We start from the raw sequence: 19040 nt of genomic DNA on the forward strand, positions 1-19040 counted from the left end.
TTTCTTTCCTAACTATTTTTAGTACATGTGTATTCCAAATGGATCTAAGATGGCCTGGATTGCATTCGGCCTGGAAATGTGTGCCTCTGCGCTCGATGCTGTAATTTGGATTGCAGAAGCAGTGAAAGGAATGTCGCCAAATACGGTACGCCAATGCTTTCACAAAGCCAAGTTAGTCTCACACCCTGACGAAGGAACCATAATAAACGAAAATACTGATTTGCTACAGCAAACTCTCGAAAAGAGTAATTATGGTAATGTCAATGCTGAAGATTACGTAGCCACTGATCAAGAATTTGGGACAGAGGTGGCGTTAGAAAACATCAAAGAGTTTGTCACCTATCACCTCCAAGAACAGAAATTTATGGCGATGATGACGAGAGCAAAGTTGATGAAGAAGATGAAGATGAAGCGAAATTTTTGGACATTGTTTGATATGCCCGCATTGTAATTAAGAATCGTGCTACAAGCGTATAATTCTGGATTACTGGAAGAAGTAAATGACAGTACTTTACAGTATTACTATTAGTGTCATTTCTGTAAAACATGTAATGTGTATTAAATAAGTGTATGTACTGCGCACTGTGAGGAAGTTCTAAGCACGAACAGATTTGTGTTAGTGCTGATGAACTAGTGTATACAAGTGTGTGATTACTGATTAGTGTCATTATTGTATCTACTACCGCCTAAAATCATATAAATCTACTGTTGGATTATCTAACGGAGGTAGGTACTTATGATGATGATGATGATTATTATTATTATTATTATTTTACAATTTTCTTGACGTCGCAGCTATACAGGTAGTCTTATGGCGATGATGAGATAGGAAAGGCCTAGGAGTGGGGAGGAAGCGGCCGTGGCCTAAATTAAGGTACAGCCCCAGCATTTGCCTGGTGTGAAAATGAGAAACCATGGAAAACCGACAGTGGGGTTCTAACCCACTATCTTGCGAATTCAAGCTCACAGCTGCGTGTCATTAACCGCACGGCCAACTCGCGCAGTATATTTCATTTTTAACCACCTTTATGAAACGGAATCCTGCATAGAACGGAATAGAATTCCGGTCTCTTGGCTTTCCGCTTGCATGAAAATGGGAAACCACAGCTGCCAACGGTGGGACTCGAACTCGTCACCTTCCCAAAGGAGGCGAACAGAGTAACCAAGTCGCTCTGTGTGGTAATTATTTTTCAAAAGGGAAGTACAGTTAGATATGGCAGTCAAATCAGGAAAGAAAACGGAAAGGCTTTAAACATTCGAAGAATAAGGGTATCGGGAAAAAAAGGGAGAGAAAGGGCTAGAAAGTGTGTGTGTGAAAAAGAAATTCTCCCTCGGCCTCGCAAACTAATAGCATCGGGAGTGAAATAGAGAAATATTTGCTAGTTGCTTTACGTCGCACCGACACAGGTAGGTCTTATGGCGACGATGGGACAGGGAAGGGCTAGGAGTGGGAAGGAAGCGGCCGTGGCCTTAATTAAGGTACAGCCCCAGCATTTGCCTGGTGTGAAAATGGGAAACCACGGAAAACCATTTTCAGGGCTGCCGACAGTGGGGTTCGAACCTACTATCTCCCGAATACTGGATACTGGCCGCACTTAAGCGACTGCAGCTATCGAGCTCGGTAGAGAGAAATATTTGACCATGGTTAGTCGGATAGGAGAGGTAACAGCGAAAAGTAAGCGGAAGCAATACAAGAATCAGTTAGGAGCTCCGTGGTCATTAAACCATGCCCTTAAGTTCAGAGCCCCTGGGTTTTACCATGGGCAGGAGATTATACATTCGATGTCTCCACTTACAGGGGACTCTCTTCACTGCGAGTGTCCACCTGCCAATATTTTTAATTGTCTGTGTCTTCAATTATGTCCACTTCTCTGTTACACCCAGCTTATGAATATATCCTGAAACTATTTATCATTCACCCCTAGACACAAAGTCGACCTGAAAAAAGTGCTATGTAGCGTTTCTTCTACGAACTCGGTTCCTTCTTTACGCTGCTATATACCGTTAATGGCAACATTTACGCTTTATTTTATACACCTTGCTTCGGTTTCATGTACTCTACTACCATTCTGAAGAATATATTTCTACGTGCTTTAGATGAAATACCTGTTTCAGTTTTACTATCCCTACCTGGAATTCAATTCTCCTTATGTTCCTCACCAGCCGACATCTCTTTAGTCCTGGACTTGCTAATATTCATATCATATCAACATGCAAATTTGGCGACATTCCTTTCACTGCTTCTGCAATCCAAATTACAGCATCGAGCGCAGAGGCACTCATGCAAATTGTTTGTACTGTACATTCCAAGTAATGGTGTTTCTGGATTTACATGCCACTAATAACTTTAACGGTGTTTGGAGACGCCAAGGTGCCAGAATTTTGTCCCACATGAGTTCCTTTAGGTGCCGGTAAATCTATCGGCATGAGGCCGGCGTATTTGAGCACCCTCAAATACCACCAGATTGAAGTCGGGATCGTACCCGCCAACGTAAGCTCAGAAGGTCAGCATTTCTATCGTCTGGGCCACATAGCCCGGCGATTGTACAGTCCTTAACTGTTCTTCTTCTTCTTATTATTATTCTGCTTCTTATAATAATAATAATAATAATAATAATAATAATAACATAGTAGTCACATCATCAATAATTCACAGCAAACAAAATGAGTTGGCTGCACAGTTCAGGCCGTGTAGCTGTGAGCTTGCGTTCGGGAGATGGTGAGTTCGAACCCCACTGACAACAACCCTGAAGAGGTTACTCCGCCTTTTTTTATCTTCACACTGGGCAAATGCTGGAGCTTTCTTCCCAGACCCCTGTCCTATCCCATCACCACCATAAGACCTGAGTCAGTGCGTCGTAAGATTAACAGCAAAAAAGAACTCAAAAATGTAAGTGACGTGGAATGAATTAATGTCTGAATATGTCCAATAGGAGATCAAATTAAAATTTAACTCATTCACAGGAACTTGCAGGTTGACCCCTGAAAGACATATGTGTATAATCCATTATGTGCGAATTGAAAAGAAATATATTTGGTGCTAAACTGTGGTTATTTATTTTATCGTATGACTTTTGGTGCCGTGAGTGTCCGAAGACATGTAGGTAGGGAGAAGATGAAACCACGTGTCGACACATTGCCTACTTCTGCCGAATAATAGCAAGGGGTCTGCCCAAGGCTTAAGGGCCTTATCTAATGGACGAATCACGATCAGTAGCGTCATATGTCCTCACAGCATATGAACACTGCAGAGGTTTTGAATTAAATCCAGGCTTCTGGCTCACAATCTATTTGAATGTGTACCCTATACTCTGCTGGCCAACATTTAGTGGTGATTTTTTGATTTTCTTTTCCACTGTCGGGACTCGAACCGGCCAACAACGATGGTGGTGGTGGTGGTGGTGGTGATTACTGTTTTAAGAGGAATTAAAACTAGGCAACCATCCTCTATACAACACTAATCATAGAGAGAAATTGGAAGGGATCCAACACTTCGAAAAATGAAGGTATCGGTCAAAGAAAGACAAAGACCACGAACGGCGTGAAAATGAAAGATTCCTTAGCCCTCGGAACCTAATAGCGTCGGGATCGGAAAAGAACAAGAGTTGACCGAGGAACATCGGATAGGATCGACGTAAGCGAGGAGCCTGGCACAAATGAAAGCAATACTAGTACTCAGCTAAGGGTCCCGTGGTCGCCAACTCACGCTCCCAAGTTAAGAGCCTCTTACGACAGGCAGGGACTACCGTGGGTGTTATTCTATCGCCCCTACCCACAGGTGGAGCCAACAACGATGTCAGACCATATCGGCTTGACGCATTAACAATCATAGACACCAGATGAGCTGCTAAAATATGCTAAAGTGATGTTAATAGAATTATTGGATTTATTTTGTCGTTGTGTAGAGGAGATCTGACGTTTCACTTGACGATTATTCATAAGTCATAAGATAAGGCAGTTGAATTTGCCACAAACTTAATCCACTGGATGGTGAAACGTGTGGCGCAAGGAAGATACGAGCAATGTTTTCCGTGCTGCTAGTAGTGGCCTGCGGTGAATGTGAAAGTAGCCCTCGGAGCGCGCCAGGCGTTCCTCCTCCTCTTTTGTTCCGTGCACCAAGGCTCTCTCTACCTAGAACTGCTTCAGTAGGCTTTGGACGGCTGTCGCGGTGCGTACCTTCGCTGAGTGACCGGTGTCGTGCTCGTGTGACTTGGTTCTTTAAACTCTCAGATCTTCATGAGTTAAGAAGTAGAAACGCGATCTCAGTCTTGTGGTCGTATCTGGGAGACACTTTGGAGCCGACATCTGGATAGTGAAGGGAATATATTTGGTGTGTATGATGAATTGAGTGGGCGTTATCGAAATGTCTGTGTTTACCGAGCGCATGATTATTGTTGATACATCTTCTAGCTGTTATCTTTCATTCCATCTACTTTATTATTATGTTAACATAAAATATTTTTCATTCTTATCATGCTATTAATCTTGAGAATTCAGAAGCAGGTGACATTTTTGTGGTTTTTCCGCGCATCTGCTGTACACATAAGTGTGTATTTGAGGGATTCATAAAACTACTGGTGGCGTAACTTTGCTAAGTCTGCACATAGCTGTGTAGCAATGCTTATTGTAATTCCTGCTACAAACACATGACGTGGTGTCATTAATCGGACGTGTTGGCTTGCATGCTGTTATTGTTTATAAATTAACTGTCTCTTCAATGTTTTCATACTCTACAAGTCTTCTTTCCTATTCTTTTCTTAGAGTAGTAAGTTTTCTGAAGAATTCAATCGGAAGGTTTCTACTGATCGCACGTTCTTACCATACGAAATCTCACGTGTGTCCTTCACCTGTTTACTTAAGACTAGGATGGCTCATGGTTAGCTGTGCATTGAAGCGTATTGTTGGTGATAATATTAGATGTTTTAATGGAATTATCAGTCTCTTAGTCTAATTCCATGGCAGAATGGTCAGCGTTCTCTTTCTTCGATCGTGGGACTCTGGATTCGATATGTGTATAGTTAATTTATGTGGTGAGGGGTTGATCTTCCGTTCCGTCCCTAACACGACACACACTTCACTCCACTGCAGTGTCACACGAACCACCCTCATTGGAGGGACTGCCCCTTACAAGGGCTGCGCCAGGCTGCATTATACGCACGGAATTATTATTATCATTAGCCTATTATTAATATTATATTAATTCCTCGAAGAGGAAAACAGTCTGTTTGAGGAAGTATTTTGACTCCTCGATGAAAAAGGTTTATCGGGCACAGAAAGATATGGGCCATGAATGGCGCGAAAGCAAGAGACACAATAAACCTCGTAAATTTAATACTATCGGAACAGGAAAAGAGTTTTGGGTTGACTAAGGGAGATTAGAGAGGAAACTGGCCAAAGTAAGGCGTTCGAACCTCGTGATTGCCAAACACGTCTCAGAAAGTGTTAATTTCACCTCACAACTTTACTTTATTTGAATCGTTGATATTGATGGCAAGTTCTTTAAATGCAATTATTGCCTGCACTGACACTGTTGATAAAAAGATCAGCGTGTAAATTTGAGATTACGGCAAGATGATACACTTCATTTGATACGCTGAATGTTTTATGTGTATGTATGTTCAGTCCTCAGCCCGAAGGCTGGTTGGATCCTCAACATCTCCACCATCAGCTGTCATAGATGGCCTAGGCATCACTGAAGAGGCGTACTAGGGAAATGAGGGGTGAGGTAGTTTTCCGTTGCTTTCCTATTATCTGTTTTTTTTTTTTTGCTATTGGCTTTACGTCGCACCGACACAGATAGGTCTCAAGGCGACGATGGGACAGGAAAGGGCTAGGATTGTGAAGGAAGTGGCCGTGGCCTTAATTAAGGTACAACCACAGCATTTGCTTGGTGTGAAAATGGGAAACCACGGAAAACCATCTTCAGGGCTGCCGACAGTGGGGTTCGAACCTACTATCTCCCGAATACTGGATACTGGCCGCACTTAAGCGACTGCAGCTATCGAGCTCGGTCCTATCATCTGTAATTGGAGCAGTAATGACTCAGTTGATGATAAACAAATTAAATTCAGTAATGAATATCGATGCTGAATTGTGTAGCTAGCGCGGAAGTAACAAGGACTAGAAACGTTAACATCCTTGTCCCAGGGACCTAAAACTATCGGAATTCAGAAGAGAACAGAACTTCACTAAATTGTACTGGCCCACATACAATTCCCGTGCAGGGCGGAGAATGTATACATGTCAATATATTTCTACTTATTCTTATTCTTATTCTTCCTCATTGCCTTTTTCCAGTTCATTGCAGTCGGCATTTGATCTGGGTTTGGCTCAGTTTTCTGGTCGGAAGCCCTTCCTACACCAACCCTACTTGGAGGGATGTATTCAGTATGACAGTGTGATATGTTGTCTGTCTGAAGAGAAGCGTATTAAGACAGCCGCACACTCCCAGCCTCCGAGCTAAAATAATTAACCATATGCAATTAAAATCCTCGACATGGCCGAAAATCGAACCCGGTGTCCTCAGAACCGAAGGCCAGTCCACCGACCATTCGGCCAAGGAGCAGGACATGTCGACATCGCCAAGAAATTTTATTATCTCGCTGGATGGTAGGGGGAGAAGTTCCATCTTCGCCTAAACTTACTACTAACTCTGATTTTACATTCGCCATCGGTAACATATGAGCCAAGAGTGAACTTGGACCGAGAGCGATCTTTCAGGCCAGTTTATTGCCGAACATTGTTTCACTGATCCCTGCCTTGTAAGGAATTCTTCAAATCGGTCTGCAGTCCGCTGTATCGAAGGGCCCTGTCCATTTTGTCATTAGCAACTTGATTGCTGTCCTAAGTGGTCCCAAGCATCTTCGGAGGTATTACTAAAGAAATACTCTATGATGGAGTTGACGTGCAAGGCCGCCAAAACCCATTCAAATTCTCTGCCAGCCAACTGCACATAATAATCTAACTATCCATGCATTAGTTGTAACTAATGTTGCTTAATTTCGGGGAAATCTCACGGAATCAGATGTTTTCACACGATTATAACTTCGGCACAAACGAACCACAGTGGCAATAGTGTTAAGTGATAGCCAGTGAGACTGAGATATTAACCCTACGTTGGTGTAATTTTTTTCATTCTCACTGAACTCACCTGTTCACTCAATACAATTAGTGATTTCAAACATATCCATGAGGTTCCCATCGTGCTAAAAAAAACCAACATACTTTAAATGTCCATTGTTGGTATAATTTTGTTCAGTCCAAGGACCTAGGGACATCGTGGATAACAATTTTATACTCTTACTGTATTTGTGAATAATAATAATAATAATAATAATAATAATAATAATAATAATAATAAGAAGAAGAAGAAGAAGAAGAAGAATAATAATCATAATAATAATGTTTTTGGTTTTATGATCCACTGACTAATTCGACTGTTTTGCGAGGACCTGAGTTGCCGAAATGTTGACCCGTAGGAGTTCTCTTAACTGCCGGATGTTTTCCCGACAGGAAGCTTAACCACCTTCAAATGCCACCAGACTGAGTCGGCATCGAACCCACTAACTTGGGTTCAGAAAGTCTGTCTAAGCCACTCAGGCTTAGATGTGACTTCTGCTTGGCAACTTGTATAACTGGTGTCTGTGCACGTGTAACGAATTTGGACAAGAACTGGGAAAGGTATTATCCTAACAGCTTTCCTGTTAAAGTTTAGCCGACAATGGGATTCGAACCCACATATTCCTGAGTTTCTGGCTACCTACCACGCCGACATCGTACAGACACGCACTTTAAAGGGCTAAGTTAATTTTCTCAGTACCTTGAGCGTCAGTATTAAGTGTATTTTATACAGTATTTATGCACATGATTGATAATTCTCATGCCAAGCAAGCGGCTGGGCGGTTTGAGTCACGTAGCTATCCGCTTGCATTCGGGAGATAGTGGGTTCGAACCCCATTGTCGGCAGCCCCGAAGATGGTTTTCCGTGGTTTCCCATTTTCACACTAGGCCCCTTAATTAAGGGCACGGCCGCTTCCTTCCTACTCCTACTCTACGTGCAGATCTGACTTCTGAAATATAATTACATTTATTCATGTATGTGTAAAGTAATAAAAATAAGTATCGATTCCCACCTCAGCCATCCTGGAAGTGGTTTTCCGTGGTTTCCCACTTCTCCTCCAGGCAAATGCCGGGATGGTACCTAACTTAAGGCCACGGCCGCTTTCTTCCCTCTTCCTTGCCTGTCCCATCCAATCTTCCCATCCCTCCACACGGCCCCTGTTCAGCATAGCAGGTGAGGCCGCCTGGGCGAGGTACTGGTCATACTCCCCAGTTGTATCCCCCGACCAAGGGTCTGAAGCTCCAGGACACTGCCCTTGAGGCGTTAGAGATGGGATCCCTCGCTAAGTCCGAGGGAAAAACCGAATCTGGAGGGTAAACAGATGATGATGATGATGATGATGATGATGATGATGATGATGATGATGACAACCGCCTTTTTACTGCTTCGTTCTCATGGATTTCACTTGTAAAATAAAGATATATTTTATTCTCGCTGATTATGCAGTTAATGCCGTTGTCGGATTCCATTTATTCAGAAATGTTCTGTACCTTTTTGTTCTGAGATAGTTTGCAGCTTCCTTATGAACTTCTAGCTTATGAACAAGATGTATTTTTCGATACTTCCCTGCATTCGAATAAACAGTATACAACCATTAATTGATTCTTCCTTGTAGTAAAATACAGTAGATAATAATATTGAGGGATTGCTGCCTTAGCTTGGCTAAAACTTCAGGAGGTTCATTATCAGCTGCTGGAAGTGAATTTCAGGCCAGTCCGGCGTGCATTCTATCAGGTGAACTATGCCAGTGGGTCCAGTTTAAGGCGACGTGAGAAGTTTCTGTGTAATTCACGTGATAGTTCCGGTGAAACGACTAGCTCACGCGAGTATCGGTTTCAGCTACTTCCGCGAAGTCACCCAGCCATGCGGTGGGCTGGAATTCTGCGGCACAAAGTAAAGAGAGATTCCCACAAAGCATGCCTGCCTAGTCTCTTATCTCCAGCAAACAAAATGTACGGTACTAGTGCTGTACTGACTTCTAATTTTACGAAGTCCCACACCTTCATCCCTGAACTGATATCTAAAGGTTCGTGACTTTTTTTATAAAATACTATGTTGCATTTGTCTAATTGTAACAAGTTTTTCGTGGTTTCCCATGTTCACACCTGGTAAATGCTGAGGCTGTACCTTAATTAAGGTCACCGCCGCTTCCATTCCAATCCTAGCCCTTTCCTATCCCATCATTGCTATAATACCTATCTGTGTCGGTGCGACGTAAAGCCAATTGCATAAAGAAAAACAGTGACATATGGAATCCATGAAAACGAAGCAGTAAAGTGGCGATTTAACTTATTGATTGAGTTTTATAACGTTCCTAATGATATTTCAGAAGTCAGATCGATAGTTCCGTATTGTGTGCGCGTAGAATAGATGTACTTTGCCCGGCTTTTACCGGAAGGCCCTAGGTTCTATTCCTGGTCAGACCAGGGATTTTAATTCTCTGCTGAGGGCTGGAACGGGATATGGCTGAGGAAGTCACCATGCTGACCTGTAGAACTCGCCAATCTGCAGACCCTCTAACTGGGTAGGAGTCGTCTTGGTAGACCAAGGTCTTTAATAGGCTGATATATCACTGTTTGTATGTGTGATATTTCTGGAAACTATTATTATTATTATTATTATTATTATTATTATTATTATTATTATTATTATTATTATTATTATTTTGCGTTTAGGCCATCTGTGGACCACGGTGCTTGTGTTCTAGCTGTGTTTATGTCGTCGTCTGTCCCTTTTGGCATTATTATTATAATAATATTATTATTATTGTTGTTATTGTCCGGCTCTATGGCTAGATGGTTAGCGTGCTGGCCTTTGGTCACAGGGGTCGAGGGTTCGATTCCCGGCAGAGTCGGGAATTTTAACCATCATTGGTTAATTTCGCTGGCACGGGGGCTGGGTGTATGTGTTGTCTTCATTATCATTTCATCCTCATCACGACGCACAGGTCACCTACGGGTGTCAAATCGAAAGACCTGCACCTGTCCAGCCGAACTTGTCCTCGGACACTGCCGGCACTAAAAGCCATTCGCCATTTTTATTATTATTATTATTATTTCGGGGACTGTGTAGCCAAAACAGGAAAGACATGCTTGGTTCAACCCGAAGGACTTGGTTTCGACTTTCTATCAGGATATCGGAAAATTTAGAAACTTAACTTGCCCTTCACGTATGACATATGGTTGTGGATTTCACTCAGCCTTCACCAGAAGTGAGTATCATGTTAATTTCTAGAGTCGAAGGTGTTCAGATTTAGAGCTAGCCACATTATTCCTCTTGGTGCTAAGGTTACGAGCTGTGACCTTTACAACCAGTACAAAGACGACTTTATTATTCGCTAATCGGCCAACTAGGGACCACGATAAGTTTCATTAAACATTCTGCCGTTTATTCAGGTTTCGATTGAACAAGACCTCTACCGAGCTCGATAGCTGCAGTCGCTTAAGTGCGGCCAGTATCCAGTATTCGGGAGATAGTAGGTTCGAACCCCACTGTCGGCAGCCCTGAAAATGGTTTTCCGTGGTTTCCCATTTTCACACCAGGCAAATGCTGGGGCTGTACCTTAATTAAGGCCACGGCCGCTTCCTTCCCACTCCTAGCCGTTTCCTGTCCCATCGTCGCCATAAGACCTATCTGTGTCGATGCGACGTAAAGCAACTAGCAAAAAAAAAAAAAAAAAGACTTCTTCTTCTCCTTATTAGTATTATTATTATTGTTATTATTATGTCCGACTCGTTGGCTGAATGGTCAGCGTATTAGCCTTCGGTTCAGAGGGTCCGGGGTTCGATTTCCAGCTGGGTCGGGGATTTTAACTTTCATTGGTTAATTCCAGTGCCCTGGGGCTGGGTGTTTGTGCTGTCCCCAACATCCCTGTAACTCACACACCACACATAACACTATCCTCCACCACAATAACTATCACGCAGTTACCTACACAGGGCAGATGGCGCCCGCCCTCATCGGAGGGTCTGCCTTACAAGGGCTGCACTCTCCTAGAAATAGCCACATCGAGCTCGATAGCTGCAGTCCGGCCAGTATCCAGTAATCGCGAGACAGTGGGTCCGAATCCCACTCTCGGCAGCCCTGAAGATAGTTTTCCATTTTCACACCAGGCAAATGCTGGGGCTATACCTTAATTAAGGCCACGGCAGCTTCCTTCCCATTTCTAGGCCTTTCCTGTCCCATCGTCGTCATAAGACGTATCTGTGTCGGTGCGACGTAAAGCAAATAGCAAATAGTAGAAATAGCCACACGAAATTATTATTATTATTATTATTATTATTATTATTATTATTATTATTATTATTATTATTATTATTATTATTATTCAGCCCTTCAAAGATGAGGATGATGTCGTGTGACCTATGAAGAGGTCTGGTACAAGTCTTTCTATTTGACACCCATGGGCATCTCACTCTATGTGTGTGTGTGTGTGTGTGTGTGTGTGAGAGAGAGAGAGAGAGGTGATGATGATAATAATGAGGAAGTGAGAGGGTTACCCGGTGTCGGCATATAGCCTAATCCTGTCGAATAACACCAAGGGGTCTGTTCAGGGCTTAACGTCTCCATCTCCATCCGACGGACGAATCACCATCAGGAATGTCATATGCCCTCACTCCACGTGAACAATGCGGAGAACTTTTAATTAAACCTAGGCTTTTCGCACACAAACTGGTGATTAGAAATTGTATTCCACCATCTTTCCTACGCTGACAGCCAATATTCTAAAACCGAAGTGAATTTCTGTCACCAACGGGGCACGAACCAGCTAGTCACGGTGTCAGACCGTAAGGACTTGACGCCTTAACGACCATGGCCATGTTCGAGATTGAAAAAAAATGAAATGGCGTATGGCTTTTAGTGGCGGGAGTGTTCGAGAAGATGTTCGGCTCGCCAGGTACAGGTCTTTCGATTTGACTCCCGTAGGCGACCTGCCCGTCATGATGAGAATGAATGATGATGAAGACGACACATACACTCAGCCCATGTGCCAGAGAAATTAACCAATGACGGTTAAAATCCACGACCCGGCCGGGAATCGAACCCGGGACCCACCGAACCAGTACGCTGACCATTCAGCCAACGAGTCAGACGACGGTGGGGTAGGATAGGACTATGACTGGAAAGGAAGTGACCGTGGCGTTTGTTAAGGTACAGCCCTAGGATGTATCCGGTGTGAAAATGGGAAAACTCAGAAAACTATCTTCATGGCAGCTTACAGAGAAGTTCGAACCCACCATTTTCTGAATGCAAGCTATCTACTACACTGCTTGAACCGTTAAGCCATCTCGCTTTAAGACTATCAAATAAATTCAATTTAAATTAGTCAGGTTTATTCAATGTATATGGAGACTAATATACGTGACATGAGAGATTCAAATGCATGGGTAAACCAGGAACTGCAGTTGACATCGGCAGAATATAAACGCAAAATCACAGGTGCATAATTTATCGGTCGTATGTAGCTGCCATTCGAAGACGAATATTTCTGTGTAGAATAATGACGAAGATCCGGCTGATATAACCGTTGCTATGCAGTTCGCTACGCCTCTAATGGCGGTCAAGCGTTGATGTCTGCCAAAACATTTATTTAGCCTTGTTGAGGAACGTGTCTCTTGCGTTAAACAATAGAAATAATAAATATATAATGTTTATTCTGAAAACTGTGCATGATATAACTTCTTTCCAAATGTGGTGACATGGAAAGTGAGCTACCAGTAGGTCTCGACACACATTCCGGGACACCTAGTGAGAACCGTTATTGTCCTACTGGGGAAGAACTGTTAATCTAAGGCTGTAACTGCTAAGACAATAGATGATAACTTCTTACTTAGTCATATATGAGGGAAGGTCGTAGATTCACAAATCACCTCAAACAGAATTGATATTTAAAACAAACCACTACCTTGTGCTTATCGCTGTTCCTACATTGATAGACGCTGTAGAGGGGTGATAACGCCAATGTCCGTCATGAGAATAGAGGTTTAAATTTCGATCCTGAAGAGGGAAATTTTCACCTCAAACATTACATTCCCCGACCAATATTCAAATAACCATGGAATGATTGGATTGATCTCAGAAATAAATAGGAGATCTGACAGAATCACTCTTACTATTCATATTAATATGTCAGAGGTATGCGACCAATTCTGAGGCTGCCAGTTGCAAGATTAATGAAAATGAAAACCTACAACCTGTGTTCCAGTCTTTGACCGGGTCAGGGATGCAATGAATGAACCATATATATGCTATTATTACAGTGGGGTCGCCCACCCCCAAGGTGATATTAATTACTGATAAATGCTATGAAGTGATAATGGAGAGTGTTTCTGGAATGAAAGATGACAGGGATAACCGGAGAACCCTGAGAAAAACCTTTACCGCCTCCGATTTGTCCAGCACAAATATCACATGGATTGACCGAGATTTGATCCACGGTATCCAGCGGCGAGATGCCGACGCGCTGCCGTCTGAGCCACGGAGACTACTTACAAGAGTAATATCGTGTAAATTCATGACTGAGATGTTTATTCCTCAAAATATTACTATCAGCGCTTCAAATGAGAATTCTGAACATTGTAGTCATTAGTCTCGTGGACTATATGCGTAAAGCCCATCCAATAACGTTTGTTGGATTAGTACGTGCAATGTTAGGTATATATCAAAGTCAGGCTGAGAACTGGCTAATGATAAAGGTACGGGCTGAACTGAAATGAAATCCATGAAATATAATTTCACAGCAAGACGTACCGTAAGTGGACATTGAGCACACCTTTACCCTCGAACCTCAGATCGGGACCCGACCAGGCAATGCAAATATGTCCTTTCTTAATATAGTCTGATCGGAATGTACTGAAGGTTTGTGACCAGAATCTAAATTTCTGTCCTTATATTCTAAATTGATCTATTTCCTTATTTTATTTTTGTGATCCATTTATACATTCAGGGGCTGCCTGGCCGAGGCGGTAAAGACGTGTTCGGTTCACCCGGAAGGACTTGGATTCGAATCCCCGTCAGGAAATCGTAAAATTTAAGAAACGAGATTTCCACTTCCGGAGGTGCATATGGCCCTGAGGTTCACTCAGCCTACACCAAAAATGAGTACCAGGTTAATTCCTGGGGGCAAAGGCGGCCGGGCATAGAGCTAACCTATCTACCCCATCACGGGCCAAGGTTAACATTGGTGGAAGTCTTTACCTTCCACTCCTCCAAGGGCCTTCATGGCCTGTACGGAGGTGACTTTGCTTTTTTATACATTCACAGTCTGTGCACTTCATTTATTGTATGACGGTGCTTTCTGAGGCAGAAAATTCTTATTTATTTCAGCTCCCTTCGAAATAAAGTTGTATTTCACATAATTCCTATTAACACATATCTGAAATATTTTTCTTGAAAGTCGTCTGTAGTCAAGTATACAGCCGTCAGCATTTTCATATTATGAAATATTATTTTTCGCTTTCGATGTCATTCCCTATGTGTACCATTGAGGAAGTTATGAGACCATTTTGACTCCCCTGGACAACCTGCGCGTGTGTTTTAAGGTGAGTCCCTTCCTACAATGAATTCTAATGTTGAAGGCGGCACAAACACCTTGTCCTGGAGCAGAGGAAGTAACCAATGAAGGTCACAGTTATCGACTCGAGCGGGAATCCATCCCTTGGATCAGATAGCCACGGAGCTGGACATAAAAATAATAGTTACATATTTAACTTCCCTTTAACTGTTGTCAGACTTTAGAGACCTCCATAATGCCATATTTTGTCAATGAGGAGTTCCTTATCGTGCTAGTGATACTATTAACAGAAACATCTCGTCTTCAAGTTATTTTAAACGTCAACTAACTTTAGCGGGATCACAAGAATATGCAACAACTTTACTCAGCTATTCTACCTCACTGGCGTCTTGGAATGTGAGTGGTTTAGATACTGGTCTTTTATGCTGTGGGTTGCGAGTTTGATTCTAGACCTCATCAAACATTAACGAAAAATGTTCCTGTGACTGAAGTCAATAACGAATAAAGAAAAGGACATGCACTTATCCTAAGAGGCCCTGCGTTACTAAGGTAGTTATTAAGGTGCGAGTATCTTACTCTCATCCGCATGTTTGAGTCATTTAAGCTGTGGCTAAATGTAAGTCAGAAATCAGAATATTACTTTTACGAAACAACGTTCGTAATGACGATGAACTGGAATTAATATCTAGCATTAGTCAAATCTTAACACAAATATTGCCTTACTGCTGTTCTTTTTTGGAAAAAGAGGAACATGTCCTCATGACTCTGATCAAAGAAGATGCTGCTACTGTCTTTAGTCCCGAATACATTTAGTTAAATAATCAGTAACATATCCTTTAGCTACGAACTGCTATGGATTCTTGGCGAACTCGATCGAAGGAGAAATGCAGTATTTACGAATATCCTAATTTTTTTGTCAACCAGGTCTCTTGGCCTCAGGTATAAAATGGTTTCGGCTAAATCTTCTTCAGTTCAGCTCAAAATCTTTATTTATTTCGTATATTCGGAACGTTAAAAAATTACGACATACTTTTCAAATTGAGCGATGATTTCAAATTAACGCTACATATAATTTAGAAGTGACATGTCTTTTGTGTAGCTCTGCCGAGGTCAAGGGAAATACTCCAGAAAATGATGTGAGCTATGTTGTTCTGATTACTGAAATGACGTACTGAAGAGATATCTACCAGAGGCATTATCTTTCGTAGCAGCTATCTAGTGTTACGCTGATTCTGTGATGAGAGCAATCGTTCAGGTGTCTTGTCTCACAGCCTCAAGCAAGCAGATTTGGTAAACACTTTCATTGCTATTACTGGAATATTCCTCGATTGTGATGTTCCATGACGTGGAAGAAATCAATCTTCTGTTATAGGATGTTTGCCTAACAACAGATAGAGTGGCCTGAGGCATAGATGGTAATGACGTACGTTGTGAAACTGATACAAGTAATGTAGCGCCACGTGGTACCATCATGTGCTCAAAGTACCGTGCAATAAGCAGGTATGATTAGGTATGATGAATGCTAGGAATGTAAAAAAATCTAGGAGCCAGCAGAATGTCCTAAGAGCCAGGCATGAAAAATTAGTCACTTCTTAACTTCTATAGTACCAATCACCTCTCATCACCTTCAACCATCACCACTGATTCCTTCTTATGCCCTCCTGTTAACATTATTCGTTTAAAAATACCAGTGCTCTGCTGATTTTGTCGGTCCAAAATTTTCTGGACTTGAGCTATTCATATTTTATCATCAGGTGATCCATGCTGTCTGCATGCAGTTAAGATCTCAACTTAGTTTTGTGTAAATTCATAGTACTAAACGCCCTTTCATATGAAGCTGTTGGTGTTGGCAGTACTGCAACAATGTTGATGAATTTCCTGAGAAAAAGGAATTCATACATACATTTTAGACTCTTGCAGATTTTCTTTTTTCGTCGCCATGATGAGCGACACTGATTTTGAAATCAATGGGACAAATATAAAATAATGCCAAAATAAGAAGAGGAGTTAGACAAGGATGTCGGCTCTCTCCTAATCTCTTCAATATGTTTATAGAGGAAACCATCACAGTCATGAAAGAGAAAACAGCCGGGATGAAAATCAGTGGTAAACAGGTATATTCTATAAGATTCGGTGATGATATTGCCAAACTAGCAGAAACAGGCAAATGTATGCAGAGAATGATCAACATATTAACAGAAACTTTTAGCAAATGGAATCTCAAAATTAATGCAAGAAAAACAAAAACCATGACAATATGTAAATCCAAGAAAACACTTACAATACACATCAAAATTGGCCCTGATTAAATTGAACAAGTGAAACAGTTTTGCTACCTAGGAACCTTAATCACGAGTGATAATCGGAGCACATCAGAAGTCACGAAAAGGACAGCAATAGCAAAGAGAGCCTTCCAATATAAAAAGCATCTGCTGGCCAACAAACATAGATATTCAAACTCGGAAGGCCATTGCAAAAACCTTTGTATAGAGCGTGCTTCTGTACGGTTGTGAAAGCTAGAGTGCAGCAAAAGAAAAGACTGGAGGCAATTGAAATGTGGATCTGCAGGGGAATTCAGAGGATACGTTGGACTGAAATGAAGAGCGGTACCAAAGTCTTTAGAGAGATAGGAGTAAAACGGAATCTGGCAACTGAAATTGAAAAACGGAAAATACAATTTATTGGTCACATTCTGCGGTATGAAGAGTTCTTTTGTAGCATAACTGAAGGAAGAATTGTCGGGAAAAGAGGAAGAGGACGACCCAGAGTATTTTATTTCAAGAACCTGCATCTGAGGATGAACTGCAAGACCTACACTGAGTTGGAAAGACTGGCTCAAGATAGACATCTATGGCTGCGGCGACAAGGTTTTGCCTTTAGAATATGATGATGTTGGTGAGTGGCTGAGCACCTGTATTTGTCCAGCCCTGGTATGGTTACATTTTCATTTTGTATCTTTACCTCTAATAGATGAGCCAACACCCCCGATTTAAGCGAAAGGCTCCCGATCTCCAGATTTTCACAGCAGATGTAGTATTCTTGTATTGTTTAAAATTGTCACTCATTTCCTCATTGTATCAGTAGTTAGAGAGAACTGATGTTAAGTGGGTATAGGTAGGGCAGATGAAATAAGCAAAACGGGTTCTTTAAGATGACTCCTTCTAAGGCGATACTTGCCATTTTATGAGTTTCGCATAGCAATGCTGAGTGTAAGACGATGTTGGGCAGATTTACGAGGACAAGAACACAGTTTAGATGAATGCTTAATGGCAGATTGGATAAACGTTTAAACTCAAAATTTGTTCACCAAGGTCAGTGCTTTGAGCACACACACAAAAAAAATTCAGAGTTTCTGAAGAGGCCCGAAGGTAGCTACGATTGAGGAATAATGTGTTCTAAATCTCAGCTACGTGCAAAATTTTAAAATTAAAAACAACTGAAGAAAATATGCAGTAGGGCAGCATAATGTGTTAAATGTTCTTAAACTGATGTCAGGTCCGCCTCTGTTGTGTAGTGGTTAGTGTGATTACCTGCAATCCTCGGAGCTCGGGTTCGATTCCCGGCTCTGCCACGAAATTTGAAAAGTGGTACGAGGGGTGGAACAGGTTCCATTCAGCCTTGGGAGGTCAGCTGAGGAGGGTTTGATTGCCTCCTCATCCATAATAATAGAAGTAATAATAATAATAATGACGTCTGGCCTCCGAAGAGGCCTAGTGCAGGTCTTTCCAGTTGACGTCATATAGGCGACCTGCGCGTCGGTGAGGATCGGGCCGTATGATTAATTATAATGATGAAAATGATATATATATATACAGCCCCGAGCCATCGAAATTAACTAATGAAGATTAAAATACCCGACCCGCCCAGGAATCGAATCCGAAAACCCCTGGACCAAAGGCCAGCACGCTAACCATTTAGCCATGGAGCTAAGAGAATAAGAGAGAGCAGAGAGGAGTGGAGGAGAGCCAGGCTGAGTGGCTCAGACGGTTGAGGCGCTGGCCTTCTGACCCCAACATGGCAGGTTCGATCTTGGCTCAGTCCGGTGGTGCTTGAGGTGCTCAGCATCACGTCGGTAGATTTACTGGCACGTAAAAGAGCTCCTGCGGCACTAAATTTCGGCACCTCGGCGTCTCCGAAAAACCGTAATAGTAGTTAGTGGGACGTAAAGCAAAATAACAATAATTCTTTCTTCCTTGAAGCCGTTTACCCTCCAGGGTTTTTTTTTTTCCTCGGACTCAGTGAGGCAGTGTCTTGAAGCGTGAGACTTTGAATTGGGGGATACATCTGGGGAGGAGGACCAGTACCTCGCCCAGGCGGTCTAACCTGCTATGCTGAACTGGGGCCTTGTGGGAGGATGGGAAGATTAGAAGGAATAGACAAGGAAGAGGGAAGGAAGTGGCCGTGGCC

General features: G+C 42.3%; 1 protein-coding gene across 3 annotated transcripts in view; it reads left to right on the forward strand.

The window, feature by feature from the left end:
- emp (epithelial membrane protein) overlaps positions 1–19040 on the forward strand; it is a 577758-nt gene that overhangs the window by 322166 nt on the left and 236552 nt on the right. For 2 of the 3 annotated variants that reach the window (XM_068230203.1, XM_068230205.1), the window contains exon 1: positions 4161–4330. The exons of the other annotated variant lie outside the window; for it this stretch is intronic. The gene's annotated coding sequence lies outside the window, so the exon portion shown is untranslated. Of the gene's footprint in view, positions 1–4160; positions 4331–19040 lie in introns of those variants that run through there. 3 annotated transcript variants of the gene reach the window in all.

Source organism: Anabrus simplex, chromosome 1 (genome assembly GCF_040414725.1).
Source record: "Anabrus simplex isolate iqAnaSimp1 chromosome 1, ASM4041472v1, whole genome shotgun sequence".
Taxonomy (NCBI): Eukaryota; Metazoa; Arthropoda; class Insecta; order Orthoptera; family Tettigoniidae; genus Anabrus; species Anabrus simplex.